This window comes from Balaenoptera physalus (assembly GCF_965194825.1).
Source record: "Balaenoptera physalus genome assembly, chromosome: 20".
In the NCBI taxonomy this organism is placed as follows: domain Eukaryota; kingdom Metazoa; phylum Chordata; class Mammalia; order Artiodactyla; family Balaenopteridae; genus Balaenoptera; species Balaenoptera physalus.
The window spans coordinates 38,931,691-38,955,589 of NC_138901.1; the positions used below are offsets into that span (position 1 = coordinate 38,931,691).

The 23,899-nt window shown below is 39.9% G+C and overlaps 2 pseudogenes across 2 annotated transcripts in view; both read left to right on the plus strand.

Annotated features, from left to right (window-relative positions):
- Positions 1-2,178: 2,178 nt before the first annotated feature.
- The window catches only part of LOC309651230 (olfactory receptor 4D2-like), a 34,055-nt pseudogene continuing 12,334 nt past the window's right edge, over positions 2,179-23,899 (plus strand). The window contains exons 1-3 of the transcript in view: positions 2,179-2,184; positions 6,950-7,243; positions 17,857-18,561. The product of the transcript in view is annotated as an olfactory receptor 4D2-like (transcript). The remainder of the gene's footprint in view (positions 2,185-6,949; positions 7,244-17,856; positions 18,562-23,899) is intronic.
- LOC309650159 (olfactory receptor 4D2-like) lies at positions 7,304-10,354 on the plus strand (annotated as a pseudogene). The gene has a single exon. The product of its transcript is annotated as an olfactory receptor 4D2-like (transcript).

The window sequence follows — 23,899 nt, forward strand, 5'->3', positions numbered from 1 at the left end:
CAAATGACAACATCCTCTTAAAATGTGATGCTCACCATATGACACACAGCTGCACAGGGGATGTGAGCTCTTTAGAAAACAATGATGGTCCTCTTTGAAATATATATCCATAAGGATGCTTTTGGTTGCAAGTAGCAGCATAACCAAATCACAGTGGCTTAAAGAAAGAGGAAATTATCTCACTTAAAAAGACTAGAGGATAGGCAATTCCAGAGTTGGTTAATTCAGCAGCTCCAACATTTTAAGGCTCTGGGTTGGCTGCTCTATAATTCCTTGTCTTTCCCCTCATGATGGCAATATGGCTGCCAATGCTCCAGTCATCATATCTTTATATTCAAATAATTCAGCAAGAAGGAAGAGGAGAGGTATTCATGTGCTTTTTTTTTAACCAGGGGAGAAAAATTTTTCTAGAACCATTGCAGCAGAATTTCCTTATGACTCATTGGTCAGAAACTGGGTCATATATTCACCCCACTCTGCAAAGGAGGATGGAAAGTGCATGGCTGGCTGTATCAGCCAGAAAGAAGGAGGTTGGAAATGGCAATTGACAGTGTCTGCCACATAGATATAAGCCCATGGTAGCAGGATTGTAGAGACATGATTGGCCTGAGTCAGAAATCTTGGTTGACAATGAGCAAAGTTTGTCATAGACAGGGTCATAAAATCAAAAGCCTAGAGAAGCTGACAGTGAGCATGAATAAGTTAAGTGAGCCCAGTTAAGACTAAGGTGAACTACAGGGTGCATATCCAGGCCAGAGGGCAAGTCCCACTCCTAGTGCTCTTCTCCATCCTCATGCAGAGCTCCAATATCTAAATCCTTACAGAACAATCAGAAGGATTTTATTTAGAGCTACTAAACAGCCCCAGACGAACAGTCCAGGCCATCTTCCCAAACTGATATTCTAGGATCTTCTGACAGAACAACGGACCTGATCTTCCTAAACAGAAGCCTCAATGAATACAGCTATATCCATGCTGTCTTGACTAGTATAGTGGGATAATAATAGGCTTTGAAGCCGTGGGACTCAGATCCCGGCTCTTCCTCCTCTTGGTTGTGCTCCTTTTAGATATCTTTGAACCTCAACATCTTTAGCTACACTTGGCACATAGTAGGTGTTCAATTAATGTTAGTTCCTTCACACATTTCCATTTATCTTTTTTTTTTTGTAACTTGCCATCAATATTTTAAAATTAAGCCAAGATAGTTAGGCATCTGATTCCTTAGAATCTGAACAATCATGTTAAGTAATGGTCTCCAGTCATTTTATTTATATGATCAGTGAAAACAGCTCTTTTAGAAGTTGTTGAGGGAAGGCTGTATATCATTCCAGTGACAGCAGATTAATTTTGGTCCAGAGATTACTTCACTTCTCCTCAGCATCATTAATCACTTGATCTTGCCATTCTGCGTGCACTTATAATCAAGCTCCAGGATGATTTAAGTGTAAGGAGAGAAAGACCTCAATACTCCTTGCCTAAGAAATTTACTTCATATATGATACATTAAAAATGGTGTATCAGTCAGTGTTCCACCAGAGAAACAGGACAAATATGATATGGAAATGTTTGGAAGGAAGAAATCTTCATCTACAATTCTAAGTTCTTCTGGTTGGTCTTAGAATGAAATTGACCTGACACATTAACAGGAGAGAATCAAACAAAGTTTGAGAACATATATGTGTGAGAGAGACTCAGGCAAACTGAATAACTCACCAAAATGGCTGAAACCTTCTCCTTAAATACCATCTTCAGCTAAAGACAAGAGAAGGTATTGGAGGTAGGGCTGTGGACCTCCAAAAGAGAAAGAAAATTGACATGGAGATGGAAAAGCAAATGTTTTTGGTAAATTAATACTTGCTGGGCCATGTAGAGACAACGGGACACAGATCTCTAGGCCATGTTCCCCCCGCTCACACACACACACCTAGCCCACATTCTTTGCAGGTGTCTCTGGTGATAGTTCCATTCTGGGAACAGGTCCTCTATCTAAATTCTTTTTGTAGCTAAAGGATAAGGTCAAAGTTTCTTCCTGAGTCTTTTTGGGCCTTGGTTGTTATCAGCTCAAAATAATCCACATGCCAAAGAAACAAAGAGACATTTTGGGGTGGCAAATTTTGCACGTATATATATCTGGAGAGAGAGAGAGAGATTTATTGCAAGATATTGTTATTGGCTTACATGATTGTGAGACTGGCTAGGCAAGTAAAACATCTGTAGGGCAGGCCAACAGGAAGGGCAGGCTGGAACTCTTAGGCATGAAGCTGCAGTCCAGAATTTCACTTTCTTCAAGACCTTTTAACTTACTGAATCAGGCACATCCAATCTCCATCAGGAGATTAGCTAGGATAATCTCCTTTACTTAAAATCAACTGATTATTAAAAAATAAAATCAACTGATTATAGAATCAATCACATCTACAAAATATCTACACAGCAACACCTAGATTCATGTTTGAATAACTGAGAATTATAGACTAGTCAAGTTGACACGTAAAACTGACCATCACAAGGGGAGAATCATTAATCATCAGTGATGCTGAGCTCCCTCAATGAGGATGTAAAAGAATTTCCTTCTAAATGTATCCTGCATCCATTTAGCAGTTTGAAGTTAAGTCTGACAAATATATATTTTCTTAGATATGTGGCTTATAGAGAAATCATTTTCTCAACTCGGTACATGACTGGGTCTTTAACATAATTACTCCATTCCAGCCATTCTGGGCTTTGGAAGTTATTACGTTGACTAGCGGATGCAGTGAACAGATGAGGTTTGGTGAACAATTTACAGAATCACATGTGCCCTGACAGGGGAATATGTAAACTGGAACATATCAGGTTTCTCTTATTGAAAGCTAAATCAGAATCATAAACTAAAATCAGCCACATGGTAGTCAAAAAGATGGACAAGTCCTGTCCCCTTCCCCAGAATCAATCAAGGCTACTTTTCTAAGTGACACAATTTTATTATTTTATTTTTTTCCTTAGTGACTCAATTTTTAAATGGACTAAAGCTCTAAATAAGTATCTTTTTAAATCTACATCTCTTGTATGTGGAAGAGCTTCACATTGTACTCTTTTTTTTTTTAATTTTTATTTATTTATTTATTTATTTATGGCTGTGTTGGGTCTTTGTTTCTGTGCGAGGGCTTTCTCTAGTTGCGGCGAGCGGGGGCCACTCTTCATCGCGGTGCGCCGGCCTCTCACTGTCGCGGCCTCTCTTGTTGCGGAGCACAGGCACCAGACGCGCAGGCTCAGTAATTGTGGCTCACGGGCCCAGCCACTCCACGGCATATGGGATCCTCCCAGACCAGGGCTCGAACCCGTGTCCCCTGCATTGGCAGGCAGACTCTCAATCACTGCGCCACCAGGGAAGCCCCACATTGTACTCTTATCTGCCACAGGCAGATACTCTATTTTGCCAAGAGTAAACATTTCTGAAATAATTCAGACCAACCTGGAAGTCTTATGTAGATCAGAGAGCTGTGTCTAAGAAATCAGACAGTTGTTACAACACATCAAGGTTATAATGCCAATTAATTCCAGTGTTGATCCGTTCATCATAATGAGAAATATAAGGGTTTCCTGTACCAATCCTTGTATTAGAGACAGTAAGAGTTCACAGGTAAAGAATGCTGCATTTTATAGATGATGTAATAGACTTGGGTACTGGTGGTGAATCAATATTGGGGATTCGGCTGAGAAAATAAAGGACAAGGTTTACAGGGCAGGAAGTTTCCCTTGTAGTATACATTTGCCCATCTATGACTTTCTCTAGGTAAAAATCAACTAGGCTTAAAAGTAGAAGAAAAGGAGAAAGGGAGGAAGGAGGAGAAGAAGGAGAAGAAGAAGGAAACAAATCAAACCAGTTATCTGGAAGATTCCAGGAGAGAGAGAATAGTCCCTGTGTTGAGGAGCAAGTCTGTGGTTCTCAAAGTGTGGTCCCCAGAACAGGGGCATCAGTATCATCTGAGAACTTGTTACAAATGCAAATTCTTGGCCATACCATTGACCAGCTGAAAGTCTGGGGCTGGGGCACACTAATTTGTCCTTTAACAAGTTCTCCAGGTGATTGTCTCAAGGGTAAGAATCATTGATCTAAGAAATGCTTTCTTCCAGAACTCCCAGAGAGTCTATTTCTTTTGAAGAGACTTTCATCCTTTTGGATCTTGGCCTGAGAATCCTACATTCTACAAATCTATAAAATTGTATTGTCCTTGGTCCTTTTGGCCCTCAAGGAATAACTCTTAATGATTATGTGTTTTTGAGACATTTTGAAACTTTTTAACAACTCCTATTGCTTCCTTGCCCCCAGTGGTAATCAGCCCAGCCCTGCTTCCTGAGCCGAGTCCAGTAGGTTCTCCCCAGGGATATACCCTCTTCCCCAAGGGTCACACCCATTGTTGTATAGGTGATGTATGGGCAGTGGCTGGGAAGCTAAAGCTGCAGAAAAAGGATCTCCTAGAAGGTGGAAGACCAGAAGATTCTCTCCCATTCTTGTTGAAGGAAGGTGAGAGATCAGGGTTTCCTCACCTGTAGATAAAGTAAAAAGGATCCAGAAACACTTGCTGGAGAGTGCAGAGAATAAACAAGTGACACAGGCTTGATGTTAGTAAGTCTGAGGTGAGAGGAGAGCCTCAGAAATTAATGCAGGGGAAGCAAAGTATTGAAAACAGATTCCTCAAGTTGCATGAGGAAAACCAGGCTTTTCACAACCAAGTGAAAACTTGGTCCTGTGGTTTAGAGGGAGGATACTGAGAGCAAAAGATAAGGAAATACATCACAAAATTCTCCACATGGTCACATTGAAAAAGATCACATAATTACCTACTAAATAACACATTAGGTTAGCAAACTTTTTTTGAGCAACTGCTAAATCAGAGCTGCTATTATAGGTGCTAGGGCAACTACGTTTTGAATTTAAAATCTCGTTCAAAGGGACAACCAAAAAAATGATAAATGCTGTATCAGAGGTACTTATAAAATGTTATTGGAACCCAGAGAAATGAGGGATTAATTCTGCATGGGAGAAATGGAGAAGGAGTCACAGAGAAGGTGATATCTGAGGACTTCTAGGTTGAGAAGGTAGTAGAAGGTATTTCAGGAAACAGAATTCATTTCCAAAGCTCCAGAAATAACCAGGCATATGACATATGTGAGAGGCTATGAATTCCTTGAACAGGAGTCAGTTCCTGGTTAGAAAGGTAGATGGAGGCTACATTATAGAGCTTGATATGACATACTGAGAAGGAGTTGCGTGCGTGTATGGAAGCGTGTGTTTCAACCCTGAATTAACCCACAAAGCAGCTTCTAAGAGTTTGAGTTTTAAGCTGTGGGCCTTTGATAGTCATTAAAAGATTATAATGGGGAGGAAGACGATCAGATATGAGTTTAGAAAGGTCTCTCTGACAGTGGTATAGACGATGGCCTGGCGTGGAAGCAGATGGAAGCAGAAGGATGCGATTAAAATGACCTCTGATGGACAATAGATTGCAGGAGGCAAGTAGGGGGGGGGAGTGAGGCAAGGAAGGGGGGTGTGGAGGCCACTTAGCCCTCACCTGTCACCTCTGTCTCTCACCCTCCGTGTCCTTCACCTTTGTTCCCATTCCCTTCCCCGCCCACCCCACCTCTCCATTCCCCTTCCTTCCTCTCCCTTTCTCTTAATCTGCCCCCTTTATTCCTTTGTCTATTCTATTTCTCTTGTTTCCACATCTTCCTTTCTCTTCTATCCTTGTATTCAGTAACATCTTCTAAAATTCTTGTTTCTTTCAGAAGAGCTCTTCCAGTCCCCTTCATACAATAGCCCTCACTCATTTCTTAATCCAGAGAATCTCTCTCCCCCTTCTCTTGTCTCAGCACTCACACCATATATCCCATTACCTGATCCAGTAAGAGACCGCCTACATCAATGAGGGAGGCACTCCCTATAGCTGTTCACCCACCCAGCAGTCAACACCACATGTTTTTTGAATATTGACTGTTAGCAAAGATGGGCACTGCAGGGTAGAAATAAATTATAAGATACATATTTATACCTCTGGAGTTTAGAGTTGAATTTTGGAGGGAAAAACATAGACGCATGAAAAGTTAATTGACATTATGATGTGTTCACTCTTGCATGAAAAATGATTGGTACAAAAATGTATTAGAGATTCGAGGAAGGGAGGGTGTCTTTAGAGCAGGAGACTACACAGAGGAGAGTGATTACCATTTATTATTCCAGACACTGTTCTGGGAAACTTATGTGTTATTTTACTTAATCCTCTAGACAATTCTATAAAGAAAACATTTTTTTAAACATCTTTATTGGAGTATAATTGCTTTACAATGGTGTGTTAGTTTCTGCTTTATAACAAAGTGAATCAGTTATACATATGTTTCCATATCTCTTCCCTCTTGCATCTCCCTCCCTCCCACTCTCCCTATCCCACCCCTCTAGGTGGTCACAAAGCACCGAGCTGATCTCCCTGTGCTATGTGGCTGCTTCCCACTAGCTATCTATTTTACATTTGGTAGTGTATATATGTCCATGCCACTCTCTCACTTTGTCCCAGCTTACCCTTCCCCTTCCCCATATCCTCAAGTCCATTGTCTAGTAGTTCTGCATCTTTATTCCTGTCTTGCCCCTAGGTTCTTCATGACCATTTTTTTTTTGTAAGAAAACATTTTTATTCCCACCTTACAAATGTGGAAACTGAGATTCAGAGAGATGAAGTAATTTCCTCAGGGTCAAATCTCAAGGAAATAGAAATTTGACTGCAGGTCTGTTGGACCCCAAGAGTCTTCCCATCACTATATTACACTGAATCTTTGAAAGCCAGGGTGCGTGTGTTTCTGGATGGCTTTAAGATATCTCATGAATGTATATTCCAGCAGCAACTAGTGAACTCTCCAGAGACAAGGCCATTTAATCAGAACTGATATTATGATATTATCAATGTCCATCATCTAGACCTGGACATATCAATTTGAGTCTCTGAGAACTAATGCATCTCTGTCTGTGGTTTGTGTTCTTTACGTGTATGGAGAAGACACCACGGAATCAGGGAACCTCACATGGGTGTTGGAATTTGTATTCCTGGGACTCCTACAGACTCAGGAGCTCCATCTTTTCTTGTTTCTGGTGTTCCTGTTTGTCTACACCACCAGTGTCATAGGAAACCTCCTCATCATGATCATGGTGAGCTCTGATTCCCGGCTCCACACACCCATGTATTTTCTACTCTGAAACCTGGCTGTCATAGACCTCTGCTATTCCCCAGTCACTTCCCCAAAGATACTGGTGAATTTCCTCACTGAGAAGAAGACCATCTACTACCAGGGCTGCATGGCTCAGGTCTTCTTCTTTCACTTTCTGGGAGGTGCCATGGTCTTCTTCATTTCAGTGATGGCCTATGACCACCTTGTTGCCATCTCCCGGCCCCTCCACTATGTCACCATCATGAACATTCAGCTCTGTGTGGGGTTGGCGGTGGCTAGCTGTGTGGGAGGCTTCATACATTCCATTTACCAACGGGCTCTGATGCTCTCACTGTCTTTCTGTGGCCCAAATGTCCTAGGTAATTTCTACTGTGATGTTCCACAAGTACTGAGACTTGCCTGCACTGACACTTCTGTCTTAGAGTTCCTCATGCAATAGTGGGTTGCTGGATGTCATCAGGTTCCTTTTTCTCCTGATCTCCTCAGTCATCCTGGTGATGCTGAGGTCCCACTCGGGGCAGGTGAGGAGGAAGGCAGCTTCCATCTGCACCACCCACATTGTCGTGGTGTCTACAGTCTCTGTTCCAAGCATTTACGTCTATGCCCGGCCCTTCACCTCCTTCTCCGTGGACAAGGCTGTGTCCATCAGCCACAGGGTCATGACCCCCATGCTCAACCCCATGATCTACACCCTGAGGAACCAGGAGATGCAGGCAGCAGTGAAGATATTAAGGAGGCATCCGGTGGGTGAGTCATTTCTCTTAGGCTTTGTTTTCCATTCATAAAGTGGAGAGTGAGCTGCTGTATCTGCCCTGTTCATTACTTGTGGATGTGTTGTGAGGATTATCATGGAGGTGAATGCGTAGTGAACCTAAGTAGCCTACTCGGATTTTTAGGAAAATGGATAATATCCTTATTTTTGTTTTTGATGGTGATTTGAACACTCCTATGACAATGAGATGTGTTGTCATGGAAACATTCTGGAAACCCACACCCTCCTTTCTGCCTTCTTGGTGGATAGTTTCCTCTTAGGATGATAGCTTTTCCCCAGAAGAGCAGTTCTGTTTTCTGTATTTTGACCTCTTTTCCCAGTTCCCCATTTTGGTGTGAGTCTGGATTGTTGGAAACTGCACAATATTTAGAATCTTAAGCCTTAAATTAGAGATTCTAACACATCACTTAACAAATGAATGACATTGAATGAGACACCTGGCCTCTCTTGGCCTCATGACATCTTCCTCAACACATTTGTTAAACTTGATATCTGACCCAAGCCTCCCAGCTTTATTGCTAGAACCAAATCCAAAACTTGTGAGAAAATATTTAGAGAACAGTATAACTATATTTTATCTAATTTTCAAGTTTGAAATCATCATGAATGTTCAGTTTTTTTGCTTTACAATTTAATAAGGTATAATAATTATAACAAGCAAAAGATTACATGTAAAATGCCTCTAAGTTATAAAAGACTATATTGCATTGTATGAACATTCATGTATATACTACTCAGTTCAAGAACCAGAAGTTACCAATAACTTGTAGCTACCTATAGGGGCTCTCCATCACATCACTTCTCCCCAGATGAAACCAATTTCTTGAATTTGGTGTTTATCATTCCATTGCTTATAAAAAGAGTTTCATCACATTTTAACATAATCAGTATATTGTTTTGGTTTTTTTTGAGCTTTATACAAATAAAATACTGCACATAATATTCTGAAATTTGCTTTTTTTCACTCAACATTATGTTTTTAAATGCCCATATTGTTTTGTTTGGCTGAAGTTCATTCATTTGCACTGCTGTGTGATATTCCATTGTGAGACAAAGCTTATTTGGATTGTTCCCAGATTCCGCTCTTTTGAATATTCTTCTACTTGTCTCCAGTTGTTATGTTGAGGAGCTATAAGTTATATACCTTGAGATGGAATTGCTGACTCATGAGATCTTCAAAGATGTACCTTTACATAGTAGCGCCAAATTGTTTTCCAAAGTTGTTGTACCAAATTACATGGTCATCAGCAGCGCTGAAGTGTTCCCATTGATTCACATCCTCCTAACAGCTGATATTGTCTGACTTGTTAATTATTGCCACTTAAGTGAGTAAAAAATGGTATTTCACTGTAGTCTTGATTTGCATTTCTCTAACATTGCTTTCCATATTTTTATTGCCTTCAGGTTTCCCATGAATGTCTTTTGTTTGCTTTTCTACTGGCTTTTCCTTTTTAATATAGGAGTTCTTATATAATTTGGTTACTGGTCTATTGTCAGTATTTATTATAATACGATCTATATTTATTATAATTCCTGCTCCCATTTTATAGTTTGTCTCCTTTATTTTTGGTGTTAGTTTTCATGTAGTCAGGTTTATCAATCTTTCATTTTAGTATTAGTTTTATTGAGATTTAATTTTTAAAAATTGCTTCTTACTCAGAGGACAGAAATACATATTTTCTTCTCTCAAAGGATGTTAATTGTATAAACTTTTCTTCTGTTTCCTATGTCTTTTGGGTTTTTTTCTCATTCATTTTTCTATTTATTTTGTTTTTCCCATTTGTATTAGTAGCCATCCTTAAACTCCTTTTGATCCTTGGCTATCTACATTTAAGAGCAAGGTAATAAAATACTAATTGGTACCTTGATGTATTGAAGCTTTTAGACTTTACCTTAGGGGTTCTGGAGGAAATCAGCTGTTTACTGGAGGGCCCTCAAATGCCAATACCTTGAGGTCTATTTTTCTAGAGTTGTTGTTTTGGCAAAGAAAAATCTTGATTTCCGGTCTTTGGCTTAGATGCTCAAATTTTGTGCTGGGGTGGGGAGAGTGATGATCCTCAGTACCTCTTTAGATAGAGAAATTCCTACTGAGCACCTTCTCTTATTTACATTACTCACATCTGAGTTCACGACCTCCGCTGTTAGAAGAGTTTTCCTGCATTAGACAGACATTACATTCCTGTCAGTATTCTCTTGCCTCTGGTCCATCATGTTCATCCCCGTTTCCAGGTGCTTTATAAGAAGATAGCCTTGTTCTCGTGTGTCTACCCAAAGCCATTGCCAACCACCTCCCCCTTGCTTGTCCCCTATCATAAGTGTTCACTTTCCCAGAACACTTAGAAGCCAGGAGTGCTCATGTGTTCATGTGATCCGGTTCATGTGATCACAACAAACAGTGTGTTAGCCTAGGAGATTCTTGGAAGGATTTCTCCTTCAGGAATGGAGGCAAGAGATGCAGAAGGAGAAAGAAACTGCCCTTCACCCATTTCCTCACCACCAGCATTTGAATGAGATGTGTGAGGGCATACACCATAAGAAGCATGGAGGCCATCTCGGCTCATGAGGGAGAGGCCAAGGGCACCACAGACTCACTGAATTAGGGTCTTGATATCACTGAGCCATGGGTCCTTGTTGGCTCGTCGGCTTTCACACTCTGATTTTTCTTAATTACCTATTTATCCTCCTCCTTCTCTTCTTAGCTCCCATCTCCTTTTCGCTTTCTCCTCTAGCTCTTCACCCTCCTCACGTCTTTAATGATTTTGAAGCTGAGATGGGCTGGGTCACGAACACAGAACACTTATAAGCCCTTAACTGCCCTCATGAAGTCTCTTCTGAAACAGGATGGGGTATGAATAAACAGAGGAGCTGCACCACTATGTTCATCCTCTCAACTCTCCCATCTCTCCTCCTCCCTGCTGCCAGACAGGCCCTCATCTGTAGGTCATTCTTCTGCATAACGTCCTCCACTGGCTTCTCACCTCCCTCAAGGTAAAACTTAAGTGTATGAGCCTGGTCTCTTAACACTATTCACAGTGATCCCTGCCTCCTCTCTACCCTAATGTCCCTTCACTTCCCCTGTGCTCCAACCTTGTCAAGGCCCTGAGGGTTCTTGGAGTGTATGCTGTGTCAGTTCATCCCTGGACCACTGTTCTTCCTGTCAGAAACACACTTTCCCTCCTTGTCTGCCTAACACATTTGAATTTTACCTCTGTTTAAATGTCATGTCCTCTCCGAAGTCTTCCTTCTCTCCCAGTCATGGTTAGCTGCTCAGCCTTTTAACCATTGGCCATTCCGCTAGTAGAGGTATCTCCTCTCTGAAGTGCCTTTATGTGTTCTTGGGTCTGTTTTTCGCATCAACCTGTGAGTTCCTTGAGAGGAGAATGGATTTCTTATTTTCGTATCCGCAACATTGTGCATTGAGGTGTACCCAACCTGCCTTTTACTGCTCTCCTATTCTTAAAAAAGGATAACTTTCAGTTATGCTAACAAATAGACTGCCAAATATTTCGCAGCAAAGATGGGTTTATTCAGGATCAGCAGAGAATTGCAATTCAGTGTCTGCACCCATAGTGAGCCACGTGCAAGTCCCCAGTGGGAAGGGAACTTCTTTCTTTAGAGAGAAAAAGGAGGGTGGCAGGCTGTAGTAAGAAAAGAGCCCATGGCTTTTCTTTGGCTGAGTCCTTGCCAGGAAAGAAGTGGAATCTTTCTATTTCCTCTTGGGCTCTGCTATTGTCATAAGGTTTGAGAGCTCCCCCTTCTGGTCTCTCAACTCTATTTAATTGAAGTTTCTGTTTATTAATTTTTACACATTTATTGAATGTTCACAACGGCCCAAGTACAATAACTCCAAAACAATAAGCCACATTGTAATCAATTTCTAAAACAGATAACTCGTCCACAATCATGCTTTGAGGAATCAACTTTGGGGTTGAAATGTGTTTACAAACATTTATGTGACTTGAGAGGAGAATATATATAAAGTAGAAGATATAATGGCTTTCTTATTGAAAACCAAATCAGAATTATAATTAATTAGTCCAGGTAATTTAATTAGTTATTGTTAATCATGTTACCGTTAGTGACATCTGACAGTCAAGGAGATTGATAAGACCTAGTCCCTTCCCCAGCATCAACCCAGGCTATTTTAACGAGTGGTTGGTTTTTAAGTGGAATAAAGCTCTAAATATTGGGAAGAATTCATGTTTTTGAAATCTATATCTCTTGTATTTGGACGAAACCAGAGCTTCAGATAGTGTTTTTCTATGTTCTTGCTAAGTATAAATATTTGTAACAAAAGAACTCAGATCATCCTGGAAATCTCATGTAGAAAGGAAAGCTACTGCACACCAAGATTAGAAATTCCAATTCTGACTGGTTCATCATAATAAGAAAACATATGCACTTCCTGTACTAGTCCTTGTATGAAAGGAAGGATCTTACTGAGTAATAATTCATATATAAAGGGTACTAGAATGTTATAGATGGTGCAATAGAATTGGATATGGATGGGGAATCAACCTTGGGATCCGGTTGACAAAATAAAAGACAGATTCATAGGTTTTGTTTCCAATGTAGTATACAAATATTTTCCCACCTATAATGTTGTCCAAGTCAAGGTCAATTAATTCTTTTTAAAAAAGTAAACTATTAAACCAGTTGCCTTGATGATGCTGTGAGAAAGACCTGTTCATTCTGCTGACAAGAGCAGTGAAACTCAAAGTCAGTGGTTCTCAAACTGTGGCCCCAGATAAGCAGCATCAGCATCACCTGAAAACTTGTTAGAAATGTGAATTCTCAGGCTCCACCCAAGCCTACTAAATCAAAAATTCTGCGTGGGAGTTTCTGAGTTTTAACATTCCCTCCAGGTGATTCTAATGCATGTTTAAGTGTGTGAACCACTTGTCTATGAAATGGGTCCTTCCAAAAATCCCAGAAATTTTGAGAGATTCTGGCCTTTCTAATCTTGATCTCCTAATCTTACATGTCATGAATCTCTACAATTTTCATTGTCATTGGTGGATTTTTGTTTTGTTGTTTTTTGTGGTTTTTTAAAAAATTTTTGTTTGTTTGCTTGCTTTTTGCCCTCAAGACAGACGTTTCAAATAGTAAGTGTTATTTTTTGTTGTTGTGTTGTTTTGTTTTTTGGTTTTGGAGTTTTCATATAGAATTATTTTATTTGCACTTAAGCAGATGCATTACAGAAGGTAGTTTGGTTATAGTGTCCATGTGTTAAATTGTTTGTTCATGCGTTAACTCAGTTAATATTCATTAAGCTTCCAATATGTTCCAGGTATTCTTTTTTTGGGGGGAAGGGAGTTTGTAATTTTTTTAATTTTATTTTTTATACAAGTTTTAAAGGTTACACTCCCTTTACAGTTATATTTACAAAATATTGGCTATATTCCTCGTGTTGTACAATACATCCCTGTATCCTATCTTACACCCAATAGTTTGTACCTCCCACTCCCTATCTCTATATCACCCCTCACCCCCCTTCCCACTGATAACCACTAGTTTGTTCTCTATGTCTGTGAATCTGCTTCTTTTTTTTGCTTTATTCACTAATTTGTTATACTTTTTTAGATTGCACATACAAGTGATATCATATAGCATTTGTCTTTCTCTGTCTGACTTATTTCACTCAGCGTAATGTCCTCGAAGTCCATCCATGTTACTGCAAATGGTAATATTTCATTCTTTTTTATGGCTGATTAGTATTCTGTCATATCTATATACTGCATCTTTATCCATTCATCTGTTGATGGGCACTTAGGTTGCTTTCATACTGTGGCAATTGTAAATAATGCTGCTAGGAACATTGGGGTGCATGTATTTTTTTCAAATTAGTGCTTTTGTTTTTTCCGGATATACACCTAAGGGTGGAATTGCTTGGTCATATGGTAGTTCTATTCTTAGTTTTTTGAGAAATCTGCATGCTGTTTTCCACGTGGCTGCACCAATTTACAGTCCCAATAGTGTACAAGGGCTCCCTTTTCTCCACATTCTGGCCAACATTTGTTATTTTTGTTCTTTTTGATGATAACCATTCTGACAGGTGTGAGGTAATGTCTCATTGTGGTTTTGATTTTCATTTCCATGATGATTAGCGTTGCTGAGAATCTTTTCAAGTACGTGTTGGCCATCTGCATTTCCTCTTTGGAAAAATGTCTATTAAGTTCTGCCAATTTTTAATTGGTTTTTTTGTTTTATTGATGTTGAGTTGTACGAGCTGTTTATATATGTTGGCTATTAACCCATTATTGGTCCTATCATTTGCAAATATTTTCTCCCATTCAGTAGGTTGTCTTTTCCTTTTATCGAGGGTTTCCTTTGTTCTACAAAAGCTGTTAAGTTTAATTAGGTCCCATTTGTTTATTTTTGCTTTTATTTTCTTTACTTTAGGAGACATATCTCAAAAAATATTGTGGCAATTTATGTGAAAGAGTGTTCTGCCTATGTTATAGTATACAGTTGTACATTTATGTTTTTAATCCATTTTGTGTTTATTTTTCTGTATAGTGTTAGAGAATATTCTAATTTCTTTCTTTTATATGTAGCTGTCCAGTTTTCCCAGCACCAATTATTGAAAAGCCTGTCTTTCCTCCATTGTATTGCCTCCTTTGTTGGAGATTAATTGACTATAAGTGCATGGGTTTATTTCTGGCTGTCTATCCTGTTCCATTGATCTGTGTGTCTGTTTTTGTGCCCGTACCATTCTGTATTGATTACTATAGCTTTATAGTATAGTCTGGAGTCAGAGTGCATAATTCCTCCAACCCTGATCTTCATCCTCAAGATTGTTTTGGCTATTTGGGGTCTTTTGTGGTTCCATACAAATTTTTAAATTATTTGTTCTAGTACTGTGAAAAATGCCTTTGGTATTTTGATAGGGATTGCATTGAATCTGTAGGTTGCCTTGGGGAGTATGGTCAAATAGCAAGTGTTTCTGAAAGACTTAGAAACTTTTTAACAACTCCCACTGTTCCCTTGTCCCCAGCAAGACTCATTCCAGCTCTGCTTCCTGTGCCCAGTCCAATAATTTCTCCCTAAGGATATCCCTTCGTCCCCAGGGTCATGCCGATGAGTTGCGTGTGTGAGGTATGGGCAGAGATCAGGAAGCTGTGAAGCTGCATAGAGAGGACCTCTCAGAAAGATGTAAGACCTGAACTCTCTTCCCCCATTCGGGGCTGAAGGAAGGTGAGCGCCTGAGGGTTTCCACACTTCCGGATAGGTCAATGGTAGCTAGGTTCTTGAAAACACCTGCTGGAGGCTGGAGAGAATAAACAAGTGACATAGACTTGATGGTACTAAGTTTAAAGTTGGAGGAGAGCCTCGGGAAGTAATTGAAGGGATGTGCTTTTAAGCAGCTGCTTTAAGTTGCATGTAAAACCCAGTAATTTTAACAACCACTTATAGATCTGGCCTTATGAGATAGGGAACAGAGGATAAGTAAATTCACTTTTAAAATCTCCACATAATCAATTACCTCCTTAATACATTAACTTGACAATATTTACTGAGCATGTGCTGTATCAGAGCGGCTGTTCCAAATTCTGGGGTTGCCAAGATATTGAAATTACGATGTAGTAAGTTGAGGAGAGAAGCTGAAAAAAATGAATGATGATAAACCTATAGCAGAGTATGTTTTCAATGTTTAAGAACACTGAAAAATGGGGAATTTGTTCTGTATGGGAGAAATGGTGACAGGAATGACAGACAGGGTGATGTTTGAGTGGGCCTTTTCTAGGGTTGAGAAGGTATGAACAGAATTCCAGGGAACCAACATGGAAATAAATAAATATGGAGCGTGTTTAAGACTTTAATCCATTAAAGAGCTAGTGGTTCATCAGAGGCGGAGATACAGATTAAAAAGGCAGATGGAGCTTACGTTTTACAGCCCTGTATGACATGCTGTGTTGCATGCACGTGTATGTGTATCCACCCTGACTTGATCCACAAAGTATTGGCTGTGGCTCCTAAGGGGCTCTGGTGAGCATCACTACAACGATAGAAGTGAGAGGGGATGTGATCATTTCAGCATTTAGAAAGGTCTCATGGACAGCTGTGTAGAAAGTGGACTGGAGTGAAAAAAAATTGAAGTGAAAAATAAGAAGGGAGTGATCTCTCAGACATAGAGAATAAATGTATGGATGCCAAGGGGGTGGTGTGATGAATTGGGAGATTGGGATTGAAATATATACACTGCTGTGTATAAGATAGATAACTGGTGGGAACCTACTGTGTAGCACAGGAAACTCTACTTGGTGCTCTGTGGTGACCTAGATGGGAGGGAAATCCAGGAAAGAGGGGATATGTGTATACATATGGCTGATTCACTTTGCTGTACAGTGGAAACTAACACAACATTGTAAAGCAACTGTACTCCAATAAAAATTAATTTAAAAAAATAAGGGAGTAGTCTCTAATAGATAATGGATTGCATGAGGTCAGGGTGGGAGATGAGCCGAGGCGGGGTGAGTAGGGAGGGCATTTAACCCTCACCTGTCACCTCTATCTCTCAACCTCTATGTCTTTCTTCACCTTTGTTCCCATTCCCTCCCCTGCCCACCAGCTTTCCATCTCTTCTTCCTTCACTCATTCTATTCCCCCATTTTTCTTCCTTATAATTTCCTTCCTCCCTTTAATTCTTCATCTATTTCCATTTCTTCCCTGTCAATATTTTTTTCTCTTCTACTCTTGGATTCAATAACATCTTCTGAAATTGCTGTCCTTTCAGAAGAGCTCTAAGTCTCCTTCAAACAATATATTCATCATCTATTTCTTCACTAATGATAGTTACCCCTCTGCCTCTTGTCTCCACCTCTGATCTGGGGAGCCTCACCTAGTAAGGGACCACCTACTGTGAAGGATGGAAAGAAATGGAATGCCCCAGGTGTCCAGCTGTGTCCAGGGGCTCCCCTGCATGGACCTGCACACACAATAGCTTTTCACCCACTCAGCAGTTAACACCAGCTATTTATTAAGTACTGACTATGAGCAAGGATGGGTACTGCAGGGCACAAATAAATTATGAATCAAGACTTATGTCTGTAGCACGTTATGAATTGTGGAGGAAAAATATAGACACATGAAAAGTTCATTAACATTATGATGTGCTAACTGTTGCATGAAAAATGATTGGTACAAAAACGTATTAGAGACTGGAAAGGGGAGGAGTTCTTTAGAGCAGAAGACTACACAGAGGAGAGTGATTACCATTTATTATTCTAGGCACTGTTCTAGGAACCTTATGTATTATTTTATTTAATCCCCTAGACAATTTCTATAAAGAAAACATTTTTCTTATAGATGTGGAAACTGAGATTCAGAGAGATTAAGTAACTAGATCAAGGCCAAATCTCAAGGAAATAGAGGCTTCGAAATTTGACTGCAGGTCCGTTGGACTCCAAGAGTCTTCCCACCACTATATTACACTGAATCTTTGAAAGGCAGGTTGCCTGTGTCTCTGGATGGCTTTAAGCTATCTCAAGAATGTGTATTCCAGCACCAACTAGTGAACTCTCCAGAGACAAGGCCATTTAATCAGAACTGGTATTATGATCTGCACATAAATTTCCATCACCTAGACCTGGACACTGAAAGCACTAAACGGGCAAGTAGTGACTTCATGCATCTCTGTCTGTGGTTTGTGTTTTTTAGGTGTATGGAGAAGACACCATGGAATCAGGGAACCTCATGTGAGTATCAGAACTTGTCTTCCTGGGGCTCTCACAGACTCAGGAGCTCCAGCTCTTCTTGTTTCTGGTGTTCCTGTTTGTCTCCACCTCCACTGTCATGGGAAACCTCTTCATCATGGTCACAGTGACCTTTGATTCCCACTCCAAACACCCATGTATTCTCTGCTCTGAAATCTGGCTGTGTTAGAGCTCTGTTTCTCCACAGTCACTGCCCCAAAGATGCTGGTGGACCTCCTCGCTGAGAAGAAGGCCATCTCCTATCAGGGCTGCATGGCCCAGATCTTCTCCTTCCACTTTGTGGGAGGGTCCATGGTCTTCTTCCTCTCACTTATGGCCTATGATTGCCTTGTTGCCATCTCCCGGCCCCTCCACTATGTCACCATCATGAACACTCAGGTCTGTGTGGGGCTGGTGGTGACTAGCTGGGTGGGAGGCTTCATCCATTCCATTTCCCAACTGGCTCTGATGCTCCCCCTGCCTTTCTGTGGCCCCGTCCTAGATAATTTCTACTGTGATGTTCCACAAATGCTGAGAATTGCCAGCATGGACACTTCCCTCCTGGAGTTCCTTATCATTTCCAATAGTGGGGTGCTGGTCCTCATCTGGTTCCTCCTTCTCCTGATCGCGTACTCAGTCATCCTGGTGATCCTCAGGTCTCATTCAGGGCAAGTGAGGAGGAAGGCAGCTTCTACCTGCACCACTCACATCGTCGTGGTGTCTATGGTCTTTGTTCCAAGCATTTACCTCTACACCCAGTCCTTTACCTCCTTCTCCATTGACAAGGCTGTGTCCATTAGCCAAACTGTCATGACCCCCATGTTCAACCCCATGATCTACACCCTGAGAAACAAGGAGATGCAGGCAGCAGTGAAAAGATTAAGGAGGCACCAGCTGGTTTATAAAAGGGAGTCACTTATCACTTCTCTTTGGCTTTGTTTTCCATTTATAAGGTGGAGCGACAGTCACTGTTTACCTCTTCATAGCTTTGGAAATGTTGTGAAGTTCATCTTAGAACTTAATAATTTTGAAATTAAGCAACTCAGTTTTTTAGGAAAAAGGAAAATATCCTTATTTTTTGTGTGTGTGAAGGTTGATTTGAACACTCCTATGACAGTAAGATATGTTCTCTTGGAAATATGTTGGAAAGCCACACCCTCCTTTCTGCCTCTGGTGGACAGTTTCCCCTTAGGATGACAGCATTTCCCCAGAAGAGCAGTTCTGTTTTCTGCCTTTTGATCTCTTTTCCCAATAACCCTTTTGTTCTTTGTCCAGAGTGATAGAGAAAGTGCAGAACTTGGAGACTTGGCCCTAAACTGGGAGCCTTTGTCCCATTACTTACCAAACTAGTAACCTTGAATGAGCCACCTGGCCTCTCTTGCATTCATGGATTCTTCCTCACCAAACTAGCATAAAACAATATCTGTCTCAATAATCTCACTTTTGTTATAAGATTCAAATTTTAAATATTTTGTAAACCATAGAACAAAATTTGAATATTTTGTAAACCATAGAACCTACATAAGGATTATTGTTGTTGTCATTATTCCTAACATTTATTCTTCCATCAGTTGAGTAGTGTTTTGGAAGTACGGCAGATATTCCTAAGTGCAGTGAGGGAGGCATGGAGAGGGTGGGGGCTGAACTCCAGAGGGGCCATGCAACATGCCCGAGGGTGAAACTGAGCCTAGAAAGTGACATAAATTCAGGGGCATGCAGACACTATCAAACTCTTAGAGGAAAACATAGGCAGAACACCCTATGACATAAATCACAGCTAGATCCTTTTTGACCCACCTCCTAGAGAAATGGAAATAAAACCAGAAATAAACAAATGGGACCTAATGAAACTTAAAAGCTTTTGCACAGCAAAGGAAACCATAAACAAGATGAAAAGACAACCTTCAGAATGGGAGAAAATATTTGCAAATGAAACAACTGACAATGGGTTAATCTTCAAAATTTACAAGCAGCTCATGCAGCTCAATATCAAAAAAACAAACAACCCAATCCGACAGAGGTGGCAGTCTGCGCGGGCAGAACCCAGGGCACGCAGATCCAATAGTGCCTGGTTCAGGTTCTTCTCCCTAATAATGGCGACTTCCACAGCATCCTGGGTTTTACTCCACTCATCTTGAGAAGGCTTCTGCGCATCCTGGTAGAGGGTGCGCCCGCAGCACTGGTTTTGCATTTTCAAGAGACGCTGGGCATCCTCACACTTCTCCTCAGTCAATTGGCGAAAAAAGTGGCCCACACCGTCCAGAGTCCCATTGCTGCTGTTGAAATAGATGCTCAGACAGAGCCATGTGGAGGACAGGCTCTTGGTGCTCCAGCCAGGCGTCAGGGCTGTGCCACTGAGGTGGAACAGCCAAGTTCAGGACACTGGTCCACAAGAGACCTCCCAGCTCCACATAACGTCAAACGGTGAAAATCTCCCAGAGATCTCCATCTCAACGCCAAGACCCAGCTCCACTCAACGACCAGCAAGCTACAGTGCAGGACACCCTATTCCAAACAACTAGCAAGACAGGAACACAACACCATCCATTAGCATAGAGGCTGCCTAAAATCATACTAAAGCCACAGACACCCCAAAACACACCTCCAGACATGGACCTGCCCACCAGAAAGACAAGATCCAGCCTCATCCACCAGAACACAGGCACCAGTCCCCTCCACCAGGAAGCCTACACAACCCACTGAACCAACCTTAGCCACTGGGGACAGACACCAAAAACCATGGAAGCTACGAACCTGCAGCCTGCGAAAAGGAGACCCCAAACACAGTAAGCTAAGCAAAATGAGAAGACAGAGAAACACACAGTGGATGAAGGAGCAAGGCAAAAACCCACTTAACAAATAAAGAGGAAATAGGCAGTCTACCTGAAAAAGAATTCAGAATAATGATAGTAAAGATGATGCAAAATCTTGGAAATAGAATGGAGAAAATACAAGAAACGTTTAACAAGGACCTAGAAGAACTAAAGAGCAAACAAACAGTGATAAACAACACAATAAATGAAATTAAAAATTTTCCAGAAGGGATCAATAGCAGAATAACTGAGGCAGAAGAACGGATAAGTGACCTGGAAGATAAAATAGTGGAAATAACTACTGCAGAGCAGAATAAAGAAAAAACAATGAAAAGAATTGAGGACAGTCTCAGAGACCTCTGGGACAACATTAAATGCACCAACATTCGTATTATAGGGGTCTCAGAAGAAGAAGAGAAAAAGAAAGGGACTGAGAAAATATTTGAAGACATTATAGTTGAAAACTTCCCTAATATGGGAAAGGAAATAGTTAATCAAGTCCAGGAAGAACAGAGAGCCCCATACAGGATAAATCCAAGGAGAAACACACCAAGACACATATTAATCAAACTATCAAAAATTAAATACAAAGATCAAGTATTAAAAGCAGCAAGGGAAAAACAACAAATAACACATAAGGGAATCCCCATAAGGTTAACAGCTGATCTTTCAGCAGAAACTCTGCAAGCCAGAAGGGAGTGTCAGGACATAATTAAAGTGATGAAGGAGAAAAATCTACAACCAAGATTACTCTACCCAGCAAGGATCACATTCAGACTTGATGGAGAAAGTAAAACCTTTACAGACAAGCAAAAGCTAAGAGAATTCAGCACCACCAAACCAGCTTTACAACAAATGCTAAAGGAACTTCTCTAGGCAGGAAACACAAGAGAAGGAAAAGACCTACAATAATAAACCCAAAACAATTAAGAAAATGGTAACAGGAACATACATATAGATAATTACCTTAAATGTAAATGCATTAAATGCTCCAACCAAAAGACACAGACTGGCTGAATGGATACAAAAACAAGACCCATATATATGCTGTCTACAAGAGATCCACTTCAGACCTAGGGACACACACAGACTGAAAGTGAGGGGATGGAAAAAGATATTCCATGCAAATGGAAATCAAAAGAAAGCTGGAGTAGCAATTCTCATATCAGACAAAATAGACTTTAAGACAAAGACTTACAAGAGACAAAGAAGGACACTACATAATGATCAAGGGATCAATCCAAGACGAAGATATAAAAATTGTAAATATTTATGCACCTAACAAAGAAGCACCTCAATACATAAGGCAAATACTAACAGCCATAAAAGGGGAAATCAACAGTAACACAATCATAGTAGGGGACTTTACCACCCCACTTTCACCAATGGACAGATCATCCAAAATGAAAATAAATAAGGAAACACAAGCTTTAAATGATACATTCAACAAGATGGACTTAATTGATATTTATAGGACATTTCATCCAAAAACAACAGAATACACATTCTTCTCAAGTGCTCATGGAACATTCTCCAGGATAGATCATATCTTGGGTCACAAATCAAGCCTTGGTTATTTAAGAAAATTGAAATCGTATCAAGTATCTTTTGCGACCACAACGCTATGAGACTAGATATCAATTACAGGAAAAAAATCTGTAAGAAATACAAACACATGGAGGCTAAACAACACAGTACTTAATAACCAAGAGATCACTGAAGAAATCAAAGAGGAAATCAAAAAATATCTAGAAACAAATGACAATGAAAACACAATGACCCAAAACCTATGGGATGCAGCAAAAGCAGTTCTAAGAGGGAAGTTTACAGCAATACAATCCTACCTTAAGAAACAAGAAACATCTCAAATAAACAACCTAACCTTACACCTAAAGCAATTAGAGAAAGAAGAACAAAAAACCCCAAAGTTAGCAGAAGGAAAGAAATCATAAAGATCAGATCAGAAATAAATGAAAAAGAAATGAAGGAAACGATAGCAAAGATCAATAAAACTAAAAGCTGGTTTTTTGAGAAGATAAACAAAATTGATAAACCATTAGCCAGACTCATCAAGAAATAAAGGGAGAAGACTCAAACCAATAGAATTAGAAATGAAAAAGGAGAAGTAACAACTGACACTGCAGAAATACAAACGATTATGAGAGATTACTACAAGCAATATATGCAAATAAAATGGACAACCTGGAAGAAATGGACAAATTCTTAGAAATGCACAACATTCCAAAACTGAACCAGGAAGAAATAGAAAAATGAACAGACCAATCACAAGCACTGAAATTGAAACTGTGATTAAAAAATCTTCCAACAAAAGCCCAGGACCAGATGGCTTCACAGGTGAATTCTATCAAACATTTAGAGAAGAGCTAACACCTATCCTTCTCAAACTCTTCCAAAATATAGCAGAGGGAGGAACACTCCCAAACTCATTCTACAAGGCCACCGTCACTCTGATATCAAAACCAGACAAAGTTGTCACAAAGAAGGAAAACTACAGGCCAATAACACTGATGAACATAGATGCAAAAATCCTCAACACAATACTAGCAAACGGAATCCAACAGCACATTAAAGGGATCATACACTATGATCCAGTAGGGTTTATCCCAGGAGTGCAAGGATTCTTCAGTATATGCAAATCAATCAACGTGATACACCATATTAACAAATTGAAGGAGAAAAACCATATGATCAACTCAATAGATGCAGAGAAAGCTTTTGAGAAAATTCAACACCCATTTATGATAAAAACCCTCCAGAAAGTAGGCATAGAGGGAACTTTCCTCAACATAATAAAGGCCGTATATGACAAACCCACAGCCAACATCATCCTCAATGGTGAAAAACTGAAACCATTTCCACTTACATCAGGAACAAGACAAGGTTGCCCACTCTCACCACTATTATTCAACATAGTTTTGGAAGTTTTAGCCACAGCAATCAGAGAAGAAAAAGAAATAAAAGGCCACCTTATTATTTCTGGCTTCTCTTTCTGTATCTCAGATTAAATTTACTTATCCCTTCTCATTCTGGTCTCTATCCCTTATTACCCTTTTTGGATAATTTTTCTGAAATATTTTCTGAAATATATCAGTCATTTTTCTGAAATATATAAATACACAAATATATACACATAGACATTATGTTTATATACTTAACAACTTATTATTTTTGTTACATATATTTTCTGTTTTATATATGTATATTATGACATGCATATGCATATATTGTAGTTCATTAATTTTCTTCATCTAATGTCTAATCCATCTGTTTAATTTTTAATCATATTTTTAATTGAATAGGTCATATTTGGTTATTTTGCAAATCTAATATTTTCTGAAATTATGTTGGTCTTCCTGTATCTTTCAATACCACTTTAAGTCTGTAAACATTTTACACATTAA